Below are 23,203 nucleotides of genomic sequence, written 5' to 3' on the forward strand. Positions count from 1 at the left end.
CTCTCAGTGTGTACATGCAGGAAAAGTTGTTTGTGAGAGATAGTTTTCATTTTTCTATCTAATGGTGTAAAAATATTTTTATATATTATTTATATTTATTTATAAATAAATTATTATATATTACAAATAATACATATACACATATTATATATTATATAATTATATATAGATATATAATTATATGTTTATATTATATAAACATATAATATTTATATAATATAATTATATAAATATTATATGTTATAAATAATATATAATTATATAATATATATAAAATTATATTTATTTTTTTATTTTTAAATTTATTTATATATTTATTTATTTATACAGGGGCTGGTTGTTTTTTACCCAGGAATAGATTGTTATGCAAAAGAACTGCTCACACCAGGATTGCTTTCACATGGGAACTTGCAAAGGCCTACCTTGACAAGGCCAGGGACTGATTTTAGAAGAGCAGGCTTGATTCTATGATTTCTTTATGATTTTTCTACCTTAGTGCACCACTGAAGGAGCAGTTCCCTTTCTTGGGGAGGTGGGATGCAGTGAGGCTGCATTTCCTATGTGGTGTCAATCCCAGTTTAGCCCAGTCACCACTGGAGCTTGGGCTGCTCCCTGGGCTTCCTCCTGAACTTCATCTGCTGTTTAGGCCCAGGCAAATCTGGCTGTCCCAAAATTCCTGATCCTCAAGGTTTTTAATGCAGAGTGTCAGTCAAGAGCTGCACAGAACGTGCAAGTTAACACAGAAAGTCCTGGACTTCTCTCCACCCCCTTCTCCCATCAAAATCTTATCTAAAAATGCCCATCACAGTGACAACTGGAGCAGAAACAGGGAAGGGTTCTCTCTTCTGGTAAAAAAGTCTTCATATTATAAAAAAGCAAAAACAGCATTCTGGTCAAATTAGGATGAAAACATGAAAAGTCAAGTTGTTTGGGGTTTTTTTTTTCTTTTTCTTTTTTTTCTTTTTTTTTTTTTTTTTTGCTAATCATACTATTTTTGCAAAATATGTTTGTTTTTTGTTTGTGGTTTTTGGGTTTTTTTTTTTTTTTGGTTTTTTTTTTTTTTTTTTTTTTTTTGCACAGCCAAGTGGAGTCCTGGGCTGTCATATGTGCCATATTCATAAACTCCAGAGGAAGATGACATCTGACATTTCTTCTTCCTTTGCCTATTGGTTAGTCTAAGATTAAACATGTTTGGAAACTAAAGCCTTTCTCAACTTGGTGACAAAAAAGCCTCAAAATCAAAACTGGATATTTTGACAATGCCTAAATCATTTTATTATTTATTCCCCAGATTATTTTCCTGTGCTTTTTGAGCCTCACCAAACCCAATCTTCCTTTATGATGGTTTTGTTTGAACCTGTTGTTTTGTGAAAAATTTGAGAGAGGTTCTAATGTTGCTGCCAGAATATGGCCCCCTGAATCCAGACCCAGCCCCTCTGCTGGGGAAAGGCTGCTTTGAGAGCAGAGGCTTTAGGGAAGCATTTTAATTGAGTTCAGTGTCACACACCTTGCACAAGAGATTTCTCACTCAGCTCTCTCACCAGGATAAGGACACCAGGATCACTGGAGCATGGTTGGGTGCATATTTTGTTCTTGAAGTTAAAAAACTCCTTGGAGCTCTGCCAGAAGTCTCAGAGGGTGGCATGAGGTCTCTGAATGGCTGGAGCTGTGCCAGGGAGGCTCAGGCTGGATACCAGGGAAAGGCTCTTCCCCAGAGGGTGCTGGCACTGCCCAGGCCCCCCAGGGAATGGGCACAGCCCCGAGGCTGCCAGAGCTCCAGGGGTGCCTGGGGTGGGGCTGTTGGGGTGTCTGGGCAGGGCTGGGGCTGCCCTGGGTGATCCTGGGGGTCCCTCCCAGCTCAGGATATTCTGTGATTCCCTCCTCACTCCTTCCTGCCATGCCTAAGGGCTCTCTGGATTCTCTATCAGGAATGGTCTGGCCAGCAGGAGCAGGGAGGTCATTCTGCCCTGCGCTGGGCACTGGTGAGGCCACACCTCGAGTGCTGTGTCCAGCTCTGGCCCCTCAGCTTGGGAAGGGTTGAGAACTCGAGCACCAGAGGGGACAACGAGGCTGGAGAGGGGCTGGGAACACAAACCCTGTGAGGAAGCCCTGAGGGAGCTGGGGGTGCTCAGCCTGGAGAAAAGGAGACACAGGGCTGCCCCCATCCCTCTCTGCAGCTCCTGAAAGGTGCCTGTGCTCAGCTGGGGCTGGGCTCTGTCTGCAGCAGCACTGACACAGCCAGAGCACACAGCCTCAGGCTGCACCAAGGGAAATACAGGCTGGAGATTGGGAAAAAGTTTTTCATGGAAAGGGTGATAAAGTTCTGGAATGGCTGCCCGGGGAGGTGGTGCAGTCCCCATCCCTGGGAGTGTTTAACAAAGCCTGGATGTGGCACTGGGGGCCAGGGTTGAGTTGAGGGGTTAGGGCTGGGTTGGACTGGATGATCTTGAATGTCTATTCCAACCTGGTCATTCTGTGATTCTGTGAATTCTGTGAAGCCAGGCAGGGCTGGTGCTGTTGGAGCCCTCTGGGATTTGATTGTGCTCATGGGGGTGGTGGAGGCTCCTGCTCCATGCTGGAGAAGAGGGAAAAGCAGCACAAGGATCTCCAGGGGTTGTTCCCAGCTCTCGGAGGGATCCAGCAGCTCTGCCCAGCAGGTTCAGCTGTGCAGTGCCAGGGGAACCCCCAGAGCTCAGCCACGTCTGGTGCTGAGCGTGGGGAGCCCTGGAATGTGCCCTGACTCCCTCTCCTGTCCTGCCCTTGCAGGGACCAGCCAGCCCTGGGCATCAGCAGTGACAGGGCAGACTCTGGTTAAGGACTTCATTGGCAATGCTGAGCTGAAAACAGAGAGAGGCAAAGTTCTTCCACAGAGAAATAAACCCAAATAAACCTGTCAGATGGACAGAGCTGTTGTGTGCAAAGCCCTGTGGTTTTACTGCTCAGGAAAGCCCTCTTCTATAAATACCCAATAAATGAGTTAGAGGCTAAATAAAACACCCCATATACCGTAGAGTTGAGACCAACAATCCTAAATGAGCAAACATTTCCAGAGGAATAACTCTGCTTGGTGTCAATTTATGTTAATGCTGTACATGATTGAACCCATTAGAGCAAATAGCCAGTAATAAGAATGCAGATACACCAGGAACTAATTGCATTAGAGGCTACCAGGGCTCTGTCTCTCCTGCTCCTGCCACTGCTCAACTCCCTGGGATGCAGCCAGCAGCACGTGGAAGGTGCCCTGCAGTCTCCAAAGGTGGTGGTGGTTTGGGATCAAGGCTCAGCAGCAGAGCTGGGGGATGTTCAGTGCCACCTGCTGCATCATCTCTGTTCAGTTTGTGTTTCAAGAGGGTGAGGGGTGAGGTATTTTTGGGGTCCCCTGTCATGGGAAGAAAAGATTAATCTGATTCCATGTTCTTAGAAGGCTAATTTATTATCTGATGACATATTCTATTCTATTCTATTCTATTCTATTCCATTCCATTCCATTCCATTCCATTCCATATTAGGCTATATTAAAACTATACTAAAGAATAGAGAAAGGATACAGACAGAAGGCTTAACAAGATGCTAATGAAAAATTTGTGACTGACTCGAGTCCTGACACAGCTGGCTGTGATTGGTCATTAAGTAAAAACAATTCACATGTTGGATAAACAATCTCCAACCACATTCCAAAGCAGCAAAACAGAGGAAAAGCAAATGAAAAAAATATTGTTTTAATTTTTCTCTGAGGCTTCCCAGGAGAAGAAATCCTGGGCAAAGGATTTTTCAGAAAATATGACAGTGACAGAGGGGGATGGAAGAGGGCTTTGGCTGGCTCTGGGGAAGGAATGGAGAAGCAGGGTGACTTTTCTTTGGGGGACAGCACAGAGTGGTCAGATGACAACCTCTGCCCAAACCACAGCCAGCCCACTTTGAAAGAGGCCTAGAGTATATATTGGGAAGGAATTGTTCCCTGTGAGGGTGGGCAGGCCCTGGCACAGGTGCCCAGAGCAGCTGGGGCTGCCCCTGGATCCCTGGCAGTGCCCAAGGCCAGGCTGGACAGGGCTTGGAGTGACCTGGGACAGTGGAAGGTGTCCCTGCCCCATGGCAGGGGTGACCCTGGATGATATTTAACTCAAATCATTTGAGGATTCCCTTTATGATGTGTATGATTTTAGGGATGTGAAGCAGAGGCTGCAGAAGCAGCAGCATCACCCAGCCCCAGCTCACTGTCCCAGCACCAGATCCATCCCCAGCTGCATCTCCCTGGCAGCACTCAGGGGCCCAGGTCCCCCCAGACACCTTGGGGCCAAGGCAGGAGCTGAGGAGCCCCTTGTGTTCTGCTGTGGTCAGTCTGGCTCTGATCAGCACCAGGCTCCCAGTGATATCCCTGTGACTCTGCTCCCAGGAGCCCAGGCAGATGGGCCAGCACAGAAGTGGTGCTTACTCAGTCCAGAGCTGTTCCAGGCCACTTTTCAACTTAGCAATGCACATAAACATATTTTACATGTAAAATGGGCAATTAAGAAGGCAAATGTTTTAAAATACGAGGATTTACTGGCATAAAATTTGCCATCTATCAACGCTGCATAAATAGTTGTACATAAAAAGCCATCTGGAAACAGGTTGTTTATCATATTTATTCAGTTACAACTTGCTGCTTTCGAGGCTGTGCCTCCCTCATTAGCTGTCAAGACAGTTTGATGTGGCTGATGAGAGGTGGATGGATGTATTTGAAATCCTGGATGTATTTGGAATTCTGCACAGTGCATGAATATTAACTGGGGCTTCGGGTAGCTGCATTATTTCACACAGCCTGGACATGCTCTGCACTGGAATTCCTCTGATGCCTTAGGATTTGAGCTTTTCTATTTTCCATATATTTGTAACCCTGCAGTTCTTTAGTGTATAACTCTAAACCCCACACTCAGTGTGAGCTGCTGCTTTCCCAGTTTGGGCAGACACAACAATTCCTCTGCAGGCCTGGGAATCAAGGACAGCTCACTGCCTCAGGCCCCAGAGAGGGAAAGAAAAATGGATTGGGGGGAGCAAACTGGGGTTAAATTACTTCATTACCTGAAGCTGTAATTGGAAGATTAACCCCCAATATGCAAATGGACCAAACTTATAAAAGTGTGAAAACCTGTGGTCCATTTTTGGGTGTAGACCAACCAGCTTTGTCTGCCCTGTTCTTCTAAGTTCTTCTAAGCCTTCTGATGTTTGCATTCTTGTAATGAACTTTCTCATGCGCTTTTCTGTAAATAATTTTTTTTTCATTATTTTCTGGAGGAGGAGAAATTTGATGAACTGTTGTTTTGTCCAGTGTCATTGGAGAGGTGACACTTTCACCCCCCAATCCACTGTCGCTTTTGAAAATCTGTAAATACTGGAGTCAGAAATTAAACTTCCCTTCTTTTTACTTTGGAGATTCCAGTGTCCATGTCATGTTATTTCATGTCCTATAGTGACAGGCTTAATCTGCCTGAAATGCACCTGAAGACTCTTCAATAAATATAACTACTTTTTAGTCCCTTAATTCTGTCTGGCCTCTGTTTTTAGGTAGCCCAAAAAGGCATCAGCTCTGCGAGGAAAAAGCAGGCTAGGAAATTACTCTTTACACCAGGTCTGGCTGGAAAACTTGTGGTCAGGTCTAGGAATGAGTTTGACCCTCCTGGCTTCAGTGGAAGGCTCTGAGGGTGGGAATGAAGGTGGTAATCATTGATCCTGGGGAATGGAGGGCACACAGAGCCTCACAGCTTCAGGAACACAACACACAACCCAAATTCAGGATGAACATTTTCCTGTCGAGAACACATCCAGCCTCACAGTGCTGCTGCTTTCAGCCAGCCCTGGGTAAAGCAGCACAGGTTGTATCCTCTAAAGGGTGCTGGAGGTGTCCCCCTGGGCTCTGTGCTGTCCCCAAGGGCTGCCAAGGCCACCTGTGCCTGCAGCATCCCCAGCCAGCAGCACGGAGCCAACAGCCACCAGCTTTTCCTGACATTTGCTGTCTCCCTTGGATTCAGTAATGAGATCCCTGGTTTTAAATGTCAGCTCTCATGAGGTGATGCTATTGTATTTAGCTCTGTGCCCTTCTCCTGGCTCCAAAACACTTGGCAGAGTTTCTATAAATAACCCAATAACAAGAGCCAAATGAGTGGTTACAGAGCAAGGAGAGGAAGCTGGAGCTTAGAAACCAGGAGAGCTCCAGGAAGGCTGGCTGCTGCAGGGGGGACAAATGGCCCTTCCCACAGCAGGGACAGGGGACAAGGCTGCCCAGGGGGACAGGGACGTCTACTCTGGGGCCTTCACCAGATCTGAGAGGTAGGAGGGTGGCATGGCCAGGTGCTCATCTGTGGCATTCACATTATTGGAAAAATTCCTTCACCCAGGATTCTTCTCCTGGGAAGCTGAGGAGCCTCAGAGAAAAGGAAAACAATTCTTATCTCATTTGCTTCTCCTGTGTTGTGCTCACATGTGGAATGTGTTTGGAGATTGTTTACCCACAGGTGATTGTTCCATTGCATTCTGCTGGGAGTTGTTTTCTCTCTTTGGCCAATCAGGGCCAAGCTGTGTCAGGACTCTGAAGAGAGTCACCAGTTTTCATTATTATCTTTTTAGCATTCAGTCAGTATCCTTTCTGTATTCTTTAGCACAGTTTAGTATTCTTTAATATAATACAGTATAACAAAGTAATAAATTAGCCTTCTGAGAACATGGAGTCAGATTCATCATTCCTCCCTGCCATGGGGATACCTGTGGACACAATACTCGTGGCCTTGGCCAACAGCTGCAGTCTCTCCCAGCCCAGGTGCCCCAGTAAAATGGGGCAGTTCCCTCTGCCAGCCCTCCCTGGGGCTCAGCTCCTTGTTCCATATCAAGTATACTATACTGAAATTACACTAAAGAATACAGAAAGGATACTTACAGAATGCCAAAAAGATAATAATGAAAACTGGTGGCTCTCTCCAGAGTCTTGACACAGCTTGGCCTGATTGGCCAAAGAGTGAAAACAACTCCCAGCAGAATGCAGTGGAACAATCACCTGTGGGTAAACAATGTCCAAACACATTCCACATGAGAGCACAGCACAGGAGAAGCAAATGAGAGAAGAATTGTTTTCCTTTTCTCTGAGGCTTCTCAGCTTCACAGAAGAAAGATCCTGGGCAAAGGGATTTTTGCAGAAAATATGACAGTGACAAGCCTCTGTGCCCTTTGTAGAGCCCCCACACACTGATGTGGATTTTTGGTGCTGGCAGGACGGTCAGCAATGGGATGTTGCCCTTCACTGGTGTTTTAATCTGGGGAGATGCATTTGCCACCTTCTCCTGCCTTCTCCAATAACCTGGGACCTGCAGTGCTTTGGCAGGGGCAGCTGCCAGCCCTGACACTCTCAACCCTCCTGCCTCAGGCTGGAACTGGGTGATGCTCCTGCCTCTGCAAAGGGGTTTGAGGTGTGAACACAGAATAAGAAAGGTTCCATGGGTCCCTATTCCCCGAGCAGATCATCAAGAAGAGCCCCAGGATATCCCTGGGTTGTTTTGACTGTCCCCTTTGGAGAGGCAGCATAACTTTGTCCAGTTCAGCAGCAGCATGAACTGACCTGAGCATGGCTCCACAGCAGGCCAGGATGCTCTGGAGACCTCTCCTTGATGGGCTCTGCTGTTGTTTCTGTGAGGGGAGCTGGGGATGAACATTAAAACATGGGCTCAGAGGCATTTCAGAGGAGGGATGGCATTTACCTGCACCTTGCTATCACACAACAATTTATCTTCCACCACCAGGGCCAATCCTGCCAGAGAACCTCCCACATTCTGAGGTGTCTGAGCTCTTCAGTGTCATAGTTGAGATGGTCACAAAACAAAGCAACACTCTGTTTTCAGAAGGCTTCAAACCTGGTTTTATTATAGCATGCATGCTTTTTATACCTTCTTACAAAACTCCTAAGTTTGCACTTTACTCATTGGCCAGGAAAGTCAAACAAAGTGCTCATTGGAACAGGCAGTTTCAGGTTTCTCTTATTTATCCTTCTTCCTCTCTTGGTTTCTGTGTCAACAACCTTGGTAGGAAATTCTTTCAGGGTAAACATGGATCCTCCTATCAAACTTCTCTCTGGCTCACAGAAGTGGCTGTGAAACCTCTTCCACACTTCAGGATGAGGAAGGATGAGTGACACCACCTTTCCCAGGCAAGAGGAAACCCCAGGAAGAAACTGGAGAAGGCACAGAGCCTCCAGCAGCTATCTCCAGCCCCAGGCTCACCAATTAACAATAACCCAGACTAATTAGCAATTACCCCTTGGCTCTGCTCATCCAGGCTCTGCAGCAGCAAGTCCCAGAGCAGATCCCAAGTAAAGGGTAGGGCTTTATCCATTAAACTGTTCCTGAGGTTGTTAATCATGGAACAACTCTATCTGGGCACTTTGTGGCTGTCCCTGCCTCCCCTGCACAGCGAGGGCTGGGCTGGAACACAAACTTCTCTGTGCAGAGCCCCTGCTAGAGAGGGAATTTCTCCATCAGCTGCAGAATCAGACAAAAGTGCATGGCACAAACCAGCTCTGGTGGTGCTGTCAGGCAGCAGGCCAGTGGGATACAGCCAGCCCACAAACATTAATCTCTGCTTCTGACAGGCAGCTGAGAGTGCCTTTAGATTGGCCAGATTCCCAAACCCCTGGAGATTTGAGGAATTTTGCTCTGTTTTTCACTGGTATAAAACAATATGACCTCAGGTTGGTGGCTGTAAAAGGGTGCAGCTCCCAGGTTAGAGAGAAGGCTGGGAAAAGACTGCAGGTCTTCCTTGGACCCTGGAGGGGAAACTCTCCCTGTTACAGAGCAGTAACAATTTCTAACAATTAAGAAGCAATTAAGGCACCTCCCACCAAGAGCACCTGGCCTGTGGATGCTGCAGCAGGAACAGCACTGCTGTTCCAGTCTGAGGGCATCAAACCTGCTGGGCTGAGCACACCAACATGGCAAAGGAGCATTTTTTCTGCAGGTTTCCTGAAATACCTTCAGAGGGCCGAAAAAATCTTGACTGTCCTTAATTTCACATCCACATAAGGAAGCAGAGGAGCACTGGGAATTGACTGGGGATTTTTACTGTCCACATCAGCTCTCCAGCAGCAGATAATGGAATAAATGAATTATGCCCCGATTCAGTGCCTAGATATCAACAATTAAGTACCTTGAGATCTGCAGAAAAAAGAGGAGCATCTAATAGGAGCATTGATTACTGACAGTGGGAGCCTTTAAATACTTTGTGCTGCTGCTAGCTGCAGAGCAAACCTCTCCAGTTCCCCACGTCTCATCTCCCTGGGCTGCTCTTTTTTTGTTGTTTGTTCAGCAGCAGAGAAAACAGCCCATGGCATGAGTGCAGACAGCAAAGGGCTTGGCAGGTCTCCTCTGTGCAGCCACATAGATCTCCTAGACCCAGGTCAGGCAGCAAAGCCTCCTCTCCCCCAGGCTGCTGAGACGTGGAGGAGCTTCCTGAGTCTCTAATGTGACATGAAACCACCAAATCTCCCTCCTCTCCCCGAGCTAATAAGAGGCAAGGAGGCAAAAGCACAGGTATTAATGCAGCAGGCTGACAAACACGCTGCTGACAGCAGCAGAATGGGGGAAATCGCAGAGGGAGCAGAATAATAACCCAGCCAGAGTTAATAATAAAAGCCTGAGAGCATTCTCAGGGCCCTGGAGAATGGATGTGTCACTGGCTCCTTCCTGCCTGGGCCTGGGCACAGGGATGTGCTGGGTTTGGGGCTGTGTCTGCCTCCCTGTGCCCTCTGGGCAGTGCCAGCTGCTGATGGGCAAAGCTCAGCATGAAATGGGGATAATGGGACAGAGGGGTTGGAATGAGCTGATCTTTGAAGCCCCTTCAGCCCAAACTATTCCAGCCTAAACCAATCCCTGTGCCCTCTGGGCAGTGCCAGCTGCTGATGGGCAAAGCCCAGCGTGAAATGGGGATAATGGGACAGAGGGGTTGGAATGAGCTGATCTTTGAAGCCCCTTCCAGCCCAAACCATTCCATGGTTCTGTGGTCCCAGCCAGGTCAGCACCACCACAGATCTTTGCCCGGAGCTCAGTGCAAAGAACAGTCACTGCAGAGATGCAGAAATCTCCATTTTTATGTGGTTTTAGGCTCCATTACTCCAGCTTTCGGTGGTGGCAGAAGCTCTGGAAGCCCCCTGAGGTGGTGTTGTGTAGCATGTTCCCAGCTGTAAGCACAGCTCATCTCAAAAAAGAGCAGATTCTAACACAAGGGTTTGGGGCAGAGGTTTTGAGAGCTTCAGCTGAGTAAATACCCCAACACTGAGCTCTCTAACCAGAGTGATGCTCAGAGCAGCTCCCAATTAACCTTTTTCCCTTGGTTATTCCAGCAGGCTCCAGGACACAGCAGGAGCGACAGAGCAGTGAGAACAGCACTTTAACCTGTCAGGGCAAATTTATAATTCAGCACCAGGATTAATAGCATGTATCACATTTAAAGTCCTTAATATATGTGGCCAGGCAGATTAGCAGATGAATATGAAATCAGCGCCCCAGCAGCAGGCACAAATTATTCAGGCACTGACTGTCCTACCCTGCAACAAGCAGCAGAGCCAGGGGCCTTTCGGTGCACCAGGAATATGGAGCACCCATAAATCTGTATCCAGCCTATATCCAGCACAAAGAAACCCAGTCCTGCAGAGCTGAACACAGATAGGGAATTGGGGCATTCACATTCTCTGGGAAAATCCCTTCACCCAGGGTTTTCTCCTGGGAAGCTGAGAAGCCTCAGAGAAAAGGAAAACAATTCTTATCTCATTTGCTTCTCCTGTGTTGTGCTCATGTGGAATGTGTTTGGAGATTGTTTACCCACAGGTGATTGTTCCATTGGATTCTGCTGTGAGTTGTTTTCACTCTTTGGCCAATCAGGGCCAAGCTGTGTCAGGACTCTGAAGAGAGTCACCAGTTTTCATTATTATCTTTTTAGCATTCAGTCAGTATCCTTTCTGTATTCTTTAGTATAGTATAGTATTCTTTAATATAATGTAGTATCATAAAATAATAAATCAGCCTTCTGAGAACATGGAGTCAGATTCAACATTCCTGCCTTCGTTGGGACATCCCTGCAAATGCAATAGGGAATGTCAGTGATTAGAACCTAGAGAGCTTTGTGTTTTCCAGAGCACTGTGAATTCCAAACAGCACATCCAGAGAAGCAATTCCCACGTTTCACCCAAAGGATACTCAGCTGCAGGGAGAGGCTGTGCCTTCTTCTGGGCTCACCTGAACTCTGCAGAGTCCAGAGGATGAGTTTGGTGATGGAAGTGCCCAAGGCCAGGTTGGACAGGGCTTGGAACAACCTGGGCTAGTGGAAGGTGTCCCTGCCCATGGCAGTGGAATTGGATGAGCTTTAAGATCCCTTTTGACCCAAACCATTCAGTGATTCTGCATTTCCTGACCCTGCAGAGTTGGGGGTGACCATCCTTGCTGAAGGGGACGGTGGGAAACTGCAGGGTGCTTTTTGTCAATGATGCTAATTTACCAAACTTATAAAACTGCCTGCACCCCCATGGGGGTGGGCTTTTGTGGACATTTTTCCATAACTGCCCCTGAAGGCCTCCAACAAAGACCAGCTTTCATATCACCTCCTGTACTAATATCATCTCAAATGTGAGTGTTGTTTTACTTACAGGTTGTGAAGGCATCACCAGGGCAGAGCCAGCAAAGAGCAGCTGCAGAGCTGGGCGTGCCCAGTGTTGGAATCCTGGGGGACACAAGACAGATGATGGCCTTTGGACCTGGTTAACATAAGAGATTTGATAACAGGATGCCTTAGCAAAAGCAAATAGAACTTTGAAAATTAGACCTAGATTGCAAGAAGATGAAATCAAATAGATTTACTGGAAAAGAAAATCCCATTAAACTCTGCAAGCAAGAGATGTTGTTATATGCATATGTTTGTGCATGTGATTTTAACCTAATTATTGTAGTACACATTACTAGTCTCCCTGAAATAGTATATAAGTGTTTGTATCCCGCAGTAAAATGGGATTCTGAGCACTCAGTCAGTCTCCCTGTCTCTCTCCATCACTACAGCCTCCATCCCAAGGTGTGTGAGTGACACCCAGCAGGGCTGGGCTGGTGACAGGCTTTAAAACCACACAGGTGGGACAGGGAGAGAGCACAGCCTGCTCCTGGTGCAGCCAGGGTGGGAAGGGCTCTGTAAAACAACCCAACATCTTCTGCTCCACAGCTGGCCCCAGACTGAACACAGAGCCCAGCAGTGCCTGTCACTGCAGGGCAAAAAAGCATTGAAATAATGTGCAATGAGAAATAATATTTTATTTTATTTTATTTTATTTTATTTTATTTCAATTTCCTGATACCTGGTTACTTGCTTCCACTCCAGGGGTAAGGAGGTGGATCTGAGAAGGAGCTGGGCAGGTTCTGCTGCTCCTGGGGGCACTGGACAGGGACACTCTCTCCCAAAGGCAGAGGAGAGAAACTGCTGGTGAAAATCTGAGATTTCCTCCTTCTTTCCTAATGCCCATCTACAACTTGAATGAAACCCAGCACTGCCTGTGCTCACAGGACCTGCTCACCCGCACATCTCCCTTACCAAGGGCATCACCACAGGCTCTCATTCCTGCTGGGACTTCCAGTGGGCCCCACAAACATATCTGACCGCTCAAAAAGTGTTGCCTGTGAGTGCTGGTGGCAGGAATTCAGCCTTTGGGCTGCCCAGCCTTCACTGCAGAACTGGACACAGCCAGCCACAGATTGAATTATTTTTAATCGTTGTTATTTGTTTCTTAGAATTGTTTTTATTTTATCAGAATCTGTGTGATTTTATCCATGTCAGGTGGCCATGCCAGCTCAGCCTGTGCAGAAATGAGATAATTCTGAATTAACCTTGGTGCATCCCAGCCCACCCTGGGGAACTTTAATGTCCCAAAGGTACATCGGGGTCACCTCCACACCACAGACATCCCTGTGCTCCTGTTTGGACTGAGCTGCACCCACAATTAACACATCCAGCTATTATTGTTCATTGCATGTGGTGGAGAAGCCTTCATTCATCATTTTAACGAGGATGTTCTTCGTTAAAAGAGCCCATATAGTTTATTTATAGCCTGGCTGAGTTTATCCTGTGCTTTTAGCTTCAGATCCTACCAGACCTCTGCTGTTAAATCTCTCTGCCTTATTTTGGGACCACTCGTCCTTAACCTCCTCTTGGCTAAGTTTATCTGACTGAACTTTGGGAATTATTCACCTGCCTGACTTTACCTCATTATTGAATCTCTGCTCTGGTGCATTCCTAAATATCTCCTCCAATTTAGGGGAATCCTCCTTTGGTTGTGGGAATTGCACAGGGATGGATCCAACTTCCCAGGACTGTGATGCCTCAGGTTTAGCTTTTATATTTTTCAGATTCTGTGCTGATTTAGTGTGTGGGTCTGAGCTTTGTTTTAGGGGATGGTACTGAACACCTGTGGCTGGGACATGCTGTGGACCTTCACTCCAAGGGCTGATTCCCCTCACACCTTCCCTGTCCCACTGATTTCCAGCTCAGCCCTGCCCTCACTGCAGCCTTTCTCCAGGGAATGGCTCCACATCCAGCCCCACATCATTGCTCTCAGTTTATAACCCAGATAACCCAGCCTGCTTCCCAACAGCAGTAAGACCTCTCCATCAACTTTTTGCTACCTGAATCTTTCACAGAATCACAGAATGTCCTGAGCTGGGAGGGACCCCCAGGGTCACCCAGGGCAGCCCCAGCCCTGCACAGACACCCCAACAGCCCCACCCTGGGCACCCCTGGCAGCCCCTGGAGCTCTGGCAGCCTCGGGGCCGTGCCCATTCCCTGGGGGGCCTGGGCAGTGCCAGCACCCTCTGGGGAAGAGCCTTTCCCTGGTATCCAGCCTGAGCCTCCCTGGCACAGCTCCAGCCAGGCCCTGGCTCCTGTCCCTGTCACAGAGCAGAGATTGGTGCCTGTTTTATATTTTCTCCAGGGTCATCAGTACAAATATTGATCAGCACAGAGCCCACATGCCCATCCTTGCAGGACCTTGTTCCAGCATCCCTCTGACCATGGAAGAGATTCACAGCTCAGATTCACCACTGGGAAGGTTTAAAAAGGCCTAGAGTGACAGGACAAGGGGGACTGGCTTTAAACTGAAAGAGAGGGGGTTTAGATGGGATATTAGGAAAAAAATCCTTCCTGTGAGGGTGGGCAGGCCCTGGCACAGGGTGCCCAGAGCAGCTGTGGCTGCCCCTGGATCCCTGGCAGTGCCCAAGGCCAGGTTGGACATTGGGGCTTGGAGCACCCTGGGACAGTGGAAGGTGTCCCTGCCATGGCAGGGGTGGAATGAGATGCTCTTTAATTCCCCTCTCAACCCAAACCAGTCAGTGATCCCATGGTTCTAAGTTTTCCATCTACTTAACATGCACCATGTTGAATCCATTACACTGTAATTCCTTAATTGCAATAATCTTATTATATCAAGAAAAACATTATCCTCACACTCATCACAGTGCTTACAAGCACCACACAACCCCTTTGCAAAGCCCAGGCATGCAATTACTAAAATTATTAATTTTATAATTAACCACTTAATTTTAAATTAATAGAGAAGCACCGAAACAACCAAAAGAAAATTTTTGGCAGTAGCTGGAATGCACCTTTCCATCCCAAAGCTCCTGGAGAGTAACTCTCAAAGCTCCTTGTGGATTGAGGAATCCTTCCCATTGGTTCATCTGATTTGATATAATTTCTGGAGAACAATAATGAGGTTTGTATTCTGAAAGGACACCAGGAGGGGATTTACTCCAGCAGGGCAACTCTACCTGGGCAGGCCTGGACCTCCTCATCTTCTCTCTTTCCTTTGCAGGAAGTGCTGGAAATATTTTCTCCTCAAACTCCTTCCTGGGATGCCCTGCCCTGCCTGTCCCCCTCTGAAGGAATAATCTCAGGGATTATTCACTCTCATGTTCTGCTCCCCCTCATGCCCCAGGAGAGCTGGAAGGTAAAAATCCACTGCAGAGATTTTGGGAGGAATTTTCTAGTGGGGAGAATCAGCAAAATGAAGATGAGTCTTTGAAAACCACATTGCTACTCTTCAGCTCTGTGTGCACAGAGGCAGCAGAGGAGCAGGAGCTGTAGGCACTGGGTTTGAAGTCTGGCTGACAGCAGACTAGGGATGCTGGAATAATAGGGAGGCATTGTCAGTGCTCAACAAGGGCTGGAAATCACAGGAAGCTGGAGGAAAAGGAGTGAAAACATAAAAAATAAAAGGATACAGAGGAGTAGCTGACTGATGTTTCACTCCCTTGTGACTGTGCAGTGAGAGTGTGGATTTCTGCAGAGTATATTGAGAATTTTGAATGTGCAGGTGATTCTTTAATTTTTTAAAAAAAATTAATATCTTTCTAGTCAAGAAAAAAATCTCCAATGGCCTTGTCTTGATGCTGCAGCTCCTGATGCCTTGACTGAAAGTCCCTGGGGAAGAGGGAATATCTGAGAGCTACACCTGCTGCCAGAATGCTCTAACTTATTAGCAGGATCTCAGCAGCATCCCTTAGCACCTGCACCAGTGTCAGAGAGAGACAACAACTGCATTGATTTCAATTATCCTTTGCAGGGGGTGCTTAATGCCCAGATTTGTCTCTCCCTTGCAGTGCTCAAAGCAGATTCACACAGTGCAGCTTTAGCAGAAATGTATTTCAATAAAGGTAATGAAGAAGGAATCTTTATTTCCTCCAGAGCTTGTTTGAATTTCTTTCTTGGGCAATATCCCAGTGAGAGCCAAGGCCATGGATCAGCCCTGAGAGCACAGCTGGAAATGAGTTGATATTCCCCACACTGGCACCACACCACACTGAAAGCATTTGGGGCACTCTGAAACAGGTATAAAAGCATCACTGTGAAAAACTGTGGACTGCATTTATGGAAATGAAAGCCATCCTTGTAGATGAGGAGGTCCCTGAGGGGAAAACCACTGGAGACCAGGAGAGGATGTGCTGAGATCAGCCTGCCCGGGTGTGTCCTTGCTCCCACAGTCACCAGTGACTGCTGAGATGGTGTCCAGGCAGGGTGGAGCTTCACTCCACGGCCATCCAGAGGTGCCCTTGTGTCACATCTCTATCTACAGAGAGATGCAGGACCTGCCCCAGCCAGGGTAGGTGGCTGGGGGGAAGAAATACAGCCCAGAGAGTGGAACTGTCCTGCTGCAAGGACGTGTGTTGTGTTGTGTTGTGTTGTGATTTCAGGGTTTACCCCAGAAACTGGAGTCCCTACCCTGATAATTCCCTCCCAGGTGTGTCAGTCCCCTCTCCTTTCCCCTCCCAGCCCTGTCTGTCAGTCCTGGCATTCCAGAAGGCATCGAGTGATTGGCAGATTCACAGGATGCCCTCTACCCCTGGGGGGCACTGGGCCATCCAGGTGTCCTTTGTCCCTTTGCTCCTCCCCTCCTGTCCCTGGTTGGTGGCTCCCTGCCCCTTCCCTGCCCCTCTCCCCGGGGTTAAAGGAGCAGCAGCCACGGGCTCAGGGAGTTCTGTTGGAGCTGGTGCTGCATTCAGAGGCCTGTGGGCCAGAATAAAGCTCTGGATCCAAACCCTCCATCAGAACCGACTCCTGTCCTTCACCATCGCCTCAAAGCTTCTCTGGCAGAGGGAAACCTGAGGAGCAGCCCCTGTTATGGGGGGAAGCTCCATCCCAGCACCACCAGAGCTCCTGCAGGCCTGGACTTGTCCCCACGGGCCCAGCTGCAGCACCCAGCCGGCCAAAAGTGTCTGTGGGGTGAAAACACCACACACCCAGCCAGCCCAAAGTGTCTGTGGGGTGAAACACCACACACCCAGCCAGCCAAAAGTGTCTGTGGGGTGAAACACCACAGTGCTGCTGTTTAGTTCAGCACCAAGGGCCAGGCAAGCTCAGGCACGCCCCAACTGGCTATATTGGTAATTATTCCAATACAGACGTGTTTCACCACTGCCCTGTGCTTGCAGAGAGTCCTGGCTCTGTCCCTGGCTGAAATGTCCCTGCTCCATCCTCAGTGTGCTTTAGGCTCGTGCGTTTGCCTCCAGGGAATCTCATTCCCTGTGATGCATTTTTGTAATCTCCTGTGTCCACCAGGTTCAGAACCAAAATCAGCCAATAAATATTTGTCTGTTAGAAGACATGAGCCAGGACCACTGAAGAGAAACATCTTTGTTGGATGTGTTTTTGAGCAATCTGGTCTAGTGGAAGGTGTCCCTGTCCATGGCAGGGGCTGGAGGGAAATGAGCTCTAAAATCCCTTCCACCCCAAACCAGTCTGGGATTCTGTGATCTGTCATTGATGCCCTGTGAGGGCTGACCTAGAACAGAGACTGGACAGAGCTAAAAAATAAAATAGACATTTATCAAAAGGCCTAAATGGCTCCACCTTGGGCAGCACAAGAGCCCAGCCAGGGCTGCACCCAAGATGAACCAAAATGGTCCCAAAATGCACGACCGGGCACAGGGTCTCTCCCTTTGATCAATGTCACAGACATCTTTTTGTGAAAATCCTTTTCTTTAGGATTTTCCCTTCTAAGAAGTTGAGAGGCCTCAGAAACAAAATGTAAACAATGGTTATCTGCAGCTGTAGAATGCAACAGGTGTGTCTGTGATTGGGCCATCTTGAATGTTTACAATTAATGGCCAACCACAGACCAGATAGCTTAGACTCTCTGTCCGAGCCACAGACTTTTGTTATTCATTCTTTTCTATTCTATTCTTAGCTAGCCTTCTGAAGAAACCTTTCCTTCTATTTATTTTTAGTACAGTTATAATGTAATATATGTATCATAAAATAATAAATCAAACCTTCTGAACATGGAGTCAACATTCTCGTCTCTCCCCTCATCCAAGAACCCCTGTGACCACTGTCACAGATCAGTTCTGCTCCATTGTGCTGGGACAGTGCTCTGCTGTCCTGGGCTGCAGACGGAACTGGCCCAGCCTAATTCCAGGTCATGCCTGGGCTGCCTTTCTCTCATTTCCCCCATGAACCAGCACTGGTGTGTTCTCCAGGAGCAGCACCTGCCTGGGATGCAACAAGCAGGACCTTCCCCAGGTATTTCCATTGCAATATCCTTGAAAATGTAACATAAATTGAAAATGTGCAACAAATTATGTTCCCTGCAGCTGTGTGATCAGAGAAATGGGGGCACACCTGACTCCTGTATCCACCCCTGGCATCATCCATGGCATCCTGACCCTCTCACATCCAGGCACCCCCTCAGACCCAGGGAGAGAGTCATTACCCAGTCTCCCTGTACCCCAAACCTGCTCCAGCTCCCCCTGACCCCAAAACAGCTACAAGAGGGCTTGTGCACAGAGCTTGTGGCAGATCCCCGAGCTTGCCCTGGCCTCCAGGGACTCATCATTCCAGCTCCTTCCTGTGCAGGGGACCACAATGAGGTGACAGTGACACATTCACTGTCTCTTCCAGCTGTCCTGTCTGCCAACCCCATCGTTCATTTGCCCTCTCCAGGACATGTTGGCTCCCTGGGAATCACTCTGAGTGACAGAGACTTAGAACTATAAACCACCTCCTTCTGTTTCCTCAGTGAAAGCCTAATTGATGGAACAAAGACTTTTGAGGCATGAGAAACATCAGACAGCGAGTTCCCAGGCTGCTCCCTCCTCTCTGCCCTGCTCAGCATTGCCTGCAGAGCAATCCTTGCTGGAATCCAGGTGCAGGATCACAGAGCCAGCTCTGCCTTTCCACATGACCCCGGGCACTTCTCATTATCCCGGCATGAGGCAGGATCCCCCCAGCAGGGGCTCACACTGCCAGGACTCATTAACCTTCTGCAGCCTGCCTTCAAAAACCTGCCTGAGAGGCTGCAAACAGCTACCCTGCAACGGGCTTGCCCAGCTTTTGCTTCTCTTTGAAGGGAATGCTGGAATGGAGGGGTCTGGTGCAGGTTTTCACGTGGGAATAGAAGCAGAGCAGGTTTGCCAAGGGAGGTAGGGGTGGTGGGAGATGCAAAGCTCTGCTTGGAGCTGTCCATGGGTGGGAATGGAGCTGGGGAAGGGTCTGGAGCACAAGGAGGGGCTGAGGGAGCTGGAAAGGGGCTCAGCCTGGAGAAGAGGAGGCTCTTGTGGCTCTGCACAGCTCCTGACAGGAGGGGACAGTGGGTGGGGGGCCGGGCTGTGCTCCCAAGAACAAAGAACAGAACAGGAGGAACTGGCCTCAAGGTGTGCCAGGGAAGGTTCAGGTTGGATTATATGGAAAATTTCATCACTTAAAGAGAAGTTAAGCACTGGAACAGCTGCCCAGGGAGGTGGTGGAGTCCTCATCCCTGGAGGGATTCAAAATATGAGTTGATGTGACAGTTGTAATATGGTTTAGTGGGAATGGTGGTGTCTGGTTGAAAGTTGGACTTGATCATCTTGGAGGTCTTATTGTGTGATTCTTAGTGACTGAGCCCAGCTGCATCATCCAAGGAGGGACCAGTCCTGGCTGCAGGGGTGGCTCCTGTGCCAGGATATGAACATTGGGTGTCCCAGACAATGAGATGGGGTGGGAAATTATGAGGCTTAAAAGCACAGTCCCAGCAATCCCATCTCTGTTTCCTCTCCCTGCTTTCTTCAGCTTTGAGGTGCCTCAGGTCATTGTTTTCAAGCTTTTCTTTCCAGTTTGGAGTCTCATTTACAAGGCAGGAGCTGGAGTTCAAAGCAATGCCTGGGAGCCAGGGGTGCCAGAGCATTATGGAAAAAAATAATAATTAGGAATCAGAGGAGTAGTGAGGAAGTTGGCAACTTGCTACAGACCTTTGCTAAATTCAGGCCAATGAGCCTGAGGTGTAAACAGCCCTATCTGATAGCTGCATCTTCATTTTCTGGTTTTGATCTTACCTTATTCATTTCAGATAGATAAGAGAAAATGTGCCGTGCTGGAATGAGAAGGGCCCATCCTCAGAGCAAACTGAATTTTGCTGTCACAGCCCCTTGTGAAACCAGGAAACTGCAACAGGAAAGGGCTGCACCTCTTGCTTAGCACTGGTCCAATTTTCAGCTTGAACTGCATAAAAATGCAAGAAATAACCTGCTGTCATTAGTAGCCAAATTGCCAAGTTCCTCACACTCACAGAGTAGATTGTCTGCTTACACAAACCCCATTTCAGTAAAACATTTCAGTTAAATGTCAGGATTTGAAGACTCTCACCCACCTTTTCAGGAGCTTTATCCATCCAAGTCCAGGTTGGATGGGGTTGGCGCAATCTGGACTGGTGGAAGGTGTCCCTGCCCATGGCAGGGGGTGAGATAAGATTGAGATGAGATTGAGATGGGGATGAGATTGAGATTGAGGATGAGATTGAGATGAGATTGAGATTGAGATGAGGATGAGATTGAGATGAGATTGCAATGAGATTGAGATTGAGATTGAGATTGAGATTGAGATTGAGATGAGATTGAGATGAGATGAGATGAGATGAGATGAGATGAGATGAGATGAGATGAGATTTCAGGTCCCTTCCAACCCAAACCATGCTGTGACCCTGTGATTCTATCAACACCAATGAAAACAGAGATAAAGCTGAGCAAATGCTGAAGAACAGCTCTGCAGTCTGACTCCTTGTGACCAGCCCAGGCACTGTTTGCAGAGTTCAGCCACCAGTTATGTCCCAGGTTCCCAAATCCCATCACTACCATGGACTGGCACTGAGCACGCTGCAGAGCATGGCTGTTTCCAGCTGCCACACATTGTTCTGTGGTTTCTGAGGTGTCACTCACCAAGCAGGGAGCCAGGAGGGTTTGAGGTGACTCTGAGCACCTGCCAGGCTGCAAAGGCCCCTCCTGGGCAGCTCTCTGCCACCCTGGAGGATGGGCAGGAATCATCCTGGCTCCTTGACAATGCCAATAATGTGGTTAAAGGAGAACAGGAGGTGCTCAGTGATACTTTGGTCAACTTGGTTGTCGCAGACATCTTTTATGAAAAATCCTTTTCTTAGGATTTTTCCTCCTGAGAAGCTGGGAGGCCTCAGGAACAAAATGTAAAAAATGATTATCTGCTGCTGTGGAATGCAACAGGTGCATCTGTGATTGGTCTCATGTGGTTGTTTCTAATTAATGGCCAATCACAGTCAGCTGGCTCGGACAGAGAGCTGAGCCACAAACCTTTATCATTCTTTCCTATTCTATTCTTAACTAGCTTTTTGATAAAACATTTTCTTCTATTCTTTTAGTATAGTTTTAATGTAATATATATAATAAAATAATAAATCAAGCCTTCTGATGAAACATGGAGTCAGATCCTCGTCTCTTCCCTCATCCAAGAACCCCTGTGAACACCATCACAATTGGTAACATCTAGAAGGATTTGCTGGAAAAAGTTATCTATGGATAAACGTTGGACCAAAGCCACAAATGGATTATTGCTTTATTTCCAGCCAATTTGCTTCTAGCTTGGGCTTTCTAAATTCACCCTGAGTAAGGATTTTAAGCCAAGGAGACAGTCCTTTGGTTTCCTGAGCAATGATTTGTTCCCAGAATTGAGGTTACCAGCAGAACATTTATAGAGGCAGGACCTCAATTGTAACCTCTCAATTGCCTTCAATCCTCTCAGGCCCAGACAGCTTTTCTCAGGGCAGTGACACCTCTGAGGCTGACACACCTGCACAAAACCCTCATCTTTGCCTGGTATTGTGTAATTATAACCAAGAAGAAGATGCAAGATGTGGCCATCAAAACTTCATCTTTGCCTGGCTGATGTTAAACCAGCCACAGAGAGTCAGAAGCCTGAATGTCTGTGTTAGACTGAGCTGGCCTTCCTAAAGCATGAAAGATTGTTTGCCTGCCTAGAAATGCAGTGTATATGGGGCTGTGTACATGTTCCAGTAGGGGAGATATCATAAAAATAGGTGGCAGGGAGAACAAAACACTTAAACTGATTTAGAGCAGGGAAAACACAAGATGGCACAAGTAGCATTTCAAGGATGCTCTGTGAAGTTGAGAAACGAGTCATTCCTGCACTGCCTTAAAGCCACAGCCCCCTCCCTGCAACACACTGAGCAGCACAATTGCACCATAAATCCTGGGTTTGCCCAACAAAGGTCCCTGGGCAATAGCTCATGGGGGTGTCAGACAACCACAGGAGGCGTCCTAAAGCTGTCTGAGCAGACTGTGTTATTCCACACACCTCCGAAGGCCTCAGAAAAAGGTGTTTGCTCTCAGGAGCTGCTCCCTGGGCTGGGTTTGCTGTGCAGCTCTCTGGACCCCGTTGCCATCAGCCCTGAACACTCAGGGCTTGTGCCAAGAGCCACAGCGTGCCCTGGATAGGGCTGCTGCCTGATTGCTTGGTGGCATCCCCAGAGGGACAGGGAGGTCAGAGCTTGTGGAGGACACACAGCAGAGCTGGGGCTGCAGCAAACACCCCTCCCTGTGCTCAGCCACCTCCTGGCAGGAGCTGAGCACGCTGGGCTCCTGCACGGGGCAGGGAAGATGAGCAGTCCTGGTGGTGCTCAGAACCCAAAGCTGTGGCCGCAGAGCTGAGCTGGTGTCCCCAGGAGCCTGCCCTGTGTCCTGCTGGCACCCCGGGGCCTGGCCTGGAGCCTGCTCACAAATCTGTCCTGAATGTGCAGCCAAGCCCTGCTCCAACCCCCTCGGGCAGTTCAGGTCTCCAGGAGGAGTTTGTAGCTCTGATTTCTCTTCCCTTCCTGCAGCCTTGGGATGATCCCAGGGTGGCAGGCAGCAGGAACAGCCTTCCCAAGTCACACTGACACATCAGCTCTGGGCTCTCCACTGGAGCACTCCCTCCTCCCCTTCCCCTGGGGTCCCCCACACCAAGGGCTTTGATTCCTTCTTTGCAAAAATGTGCTGTGCTATGATGTTAATGGGAGCCTTGAGACTGCAGCTGGGCCACAGCATTATCCTGCTTTCCTTTCTTCCTTCATATCAGAAGCTTCAATTAAAGCACACCTTTCCCCCTGCTCTGTGTTGTCTGGTTGCTCCATTTAATGAGAAGTGTTTTCCAGGTGCTTGTGTTGAAGCACTGAATCCCCAGTCCTACTGCCAAGGCTTTTTAGTGTCTTGCTCACACTCTCCAACAAGGATTTGGATTTGAGATGCTCCTGCCTCCCCAGCTGTTACGAGTACGAAAGCTGCCCATTTTTTTAAAAGGTTACAGAGTTCAGGGTTGGGCCAGTTGCTGCCAGGGTGGAATTTTAACTGTTTGTTGTTGTAATCACCTGTTGTTAATAGTTTTT

This window comes from Melozone crissalis, unplaced genomic scaffold (genome assembly GCF_028551555.1).
Source record: "Melozone crissalis strain CALT ecotype California unplaced genomic scaffold, PUWL_Pcris_2 ptg000017l_1, whole genome shotgun sequence".
In the NCBI taxonomy this organism is placed as follows: Eukaryota; Metazoa; Chordata; class Aves; order Passeriformes; family Passerellidae; genus Melozone; species Melozone crissalis.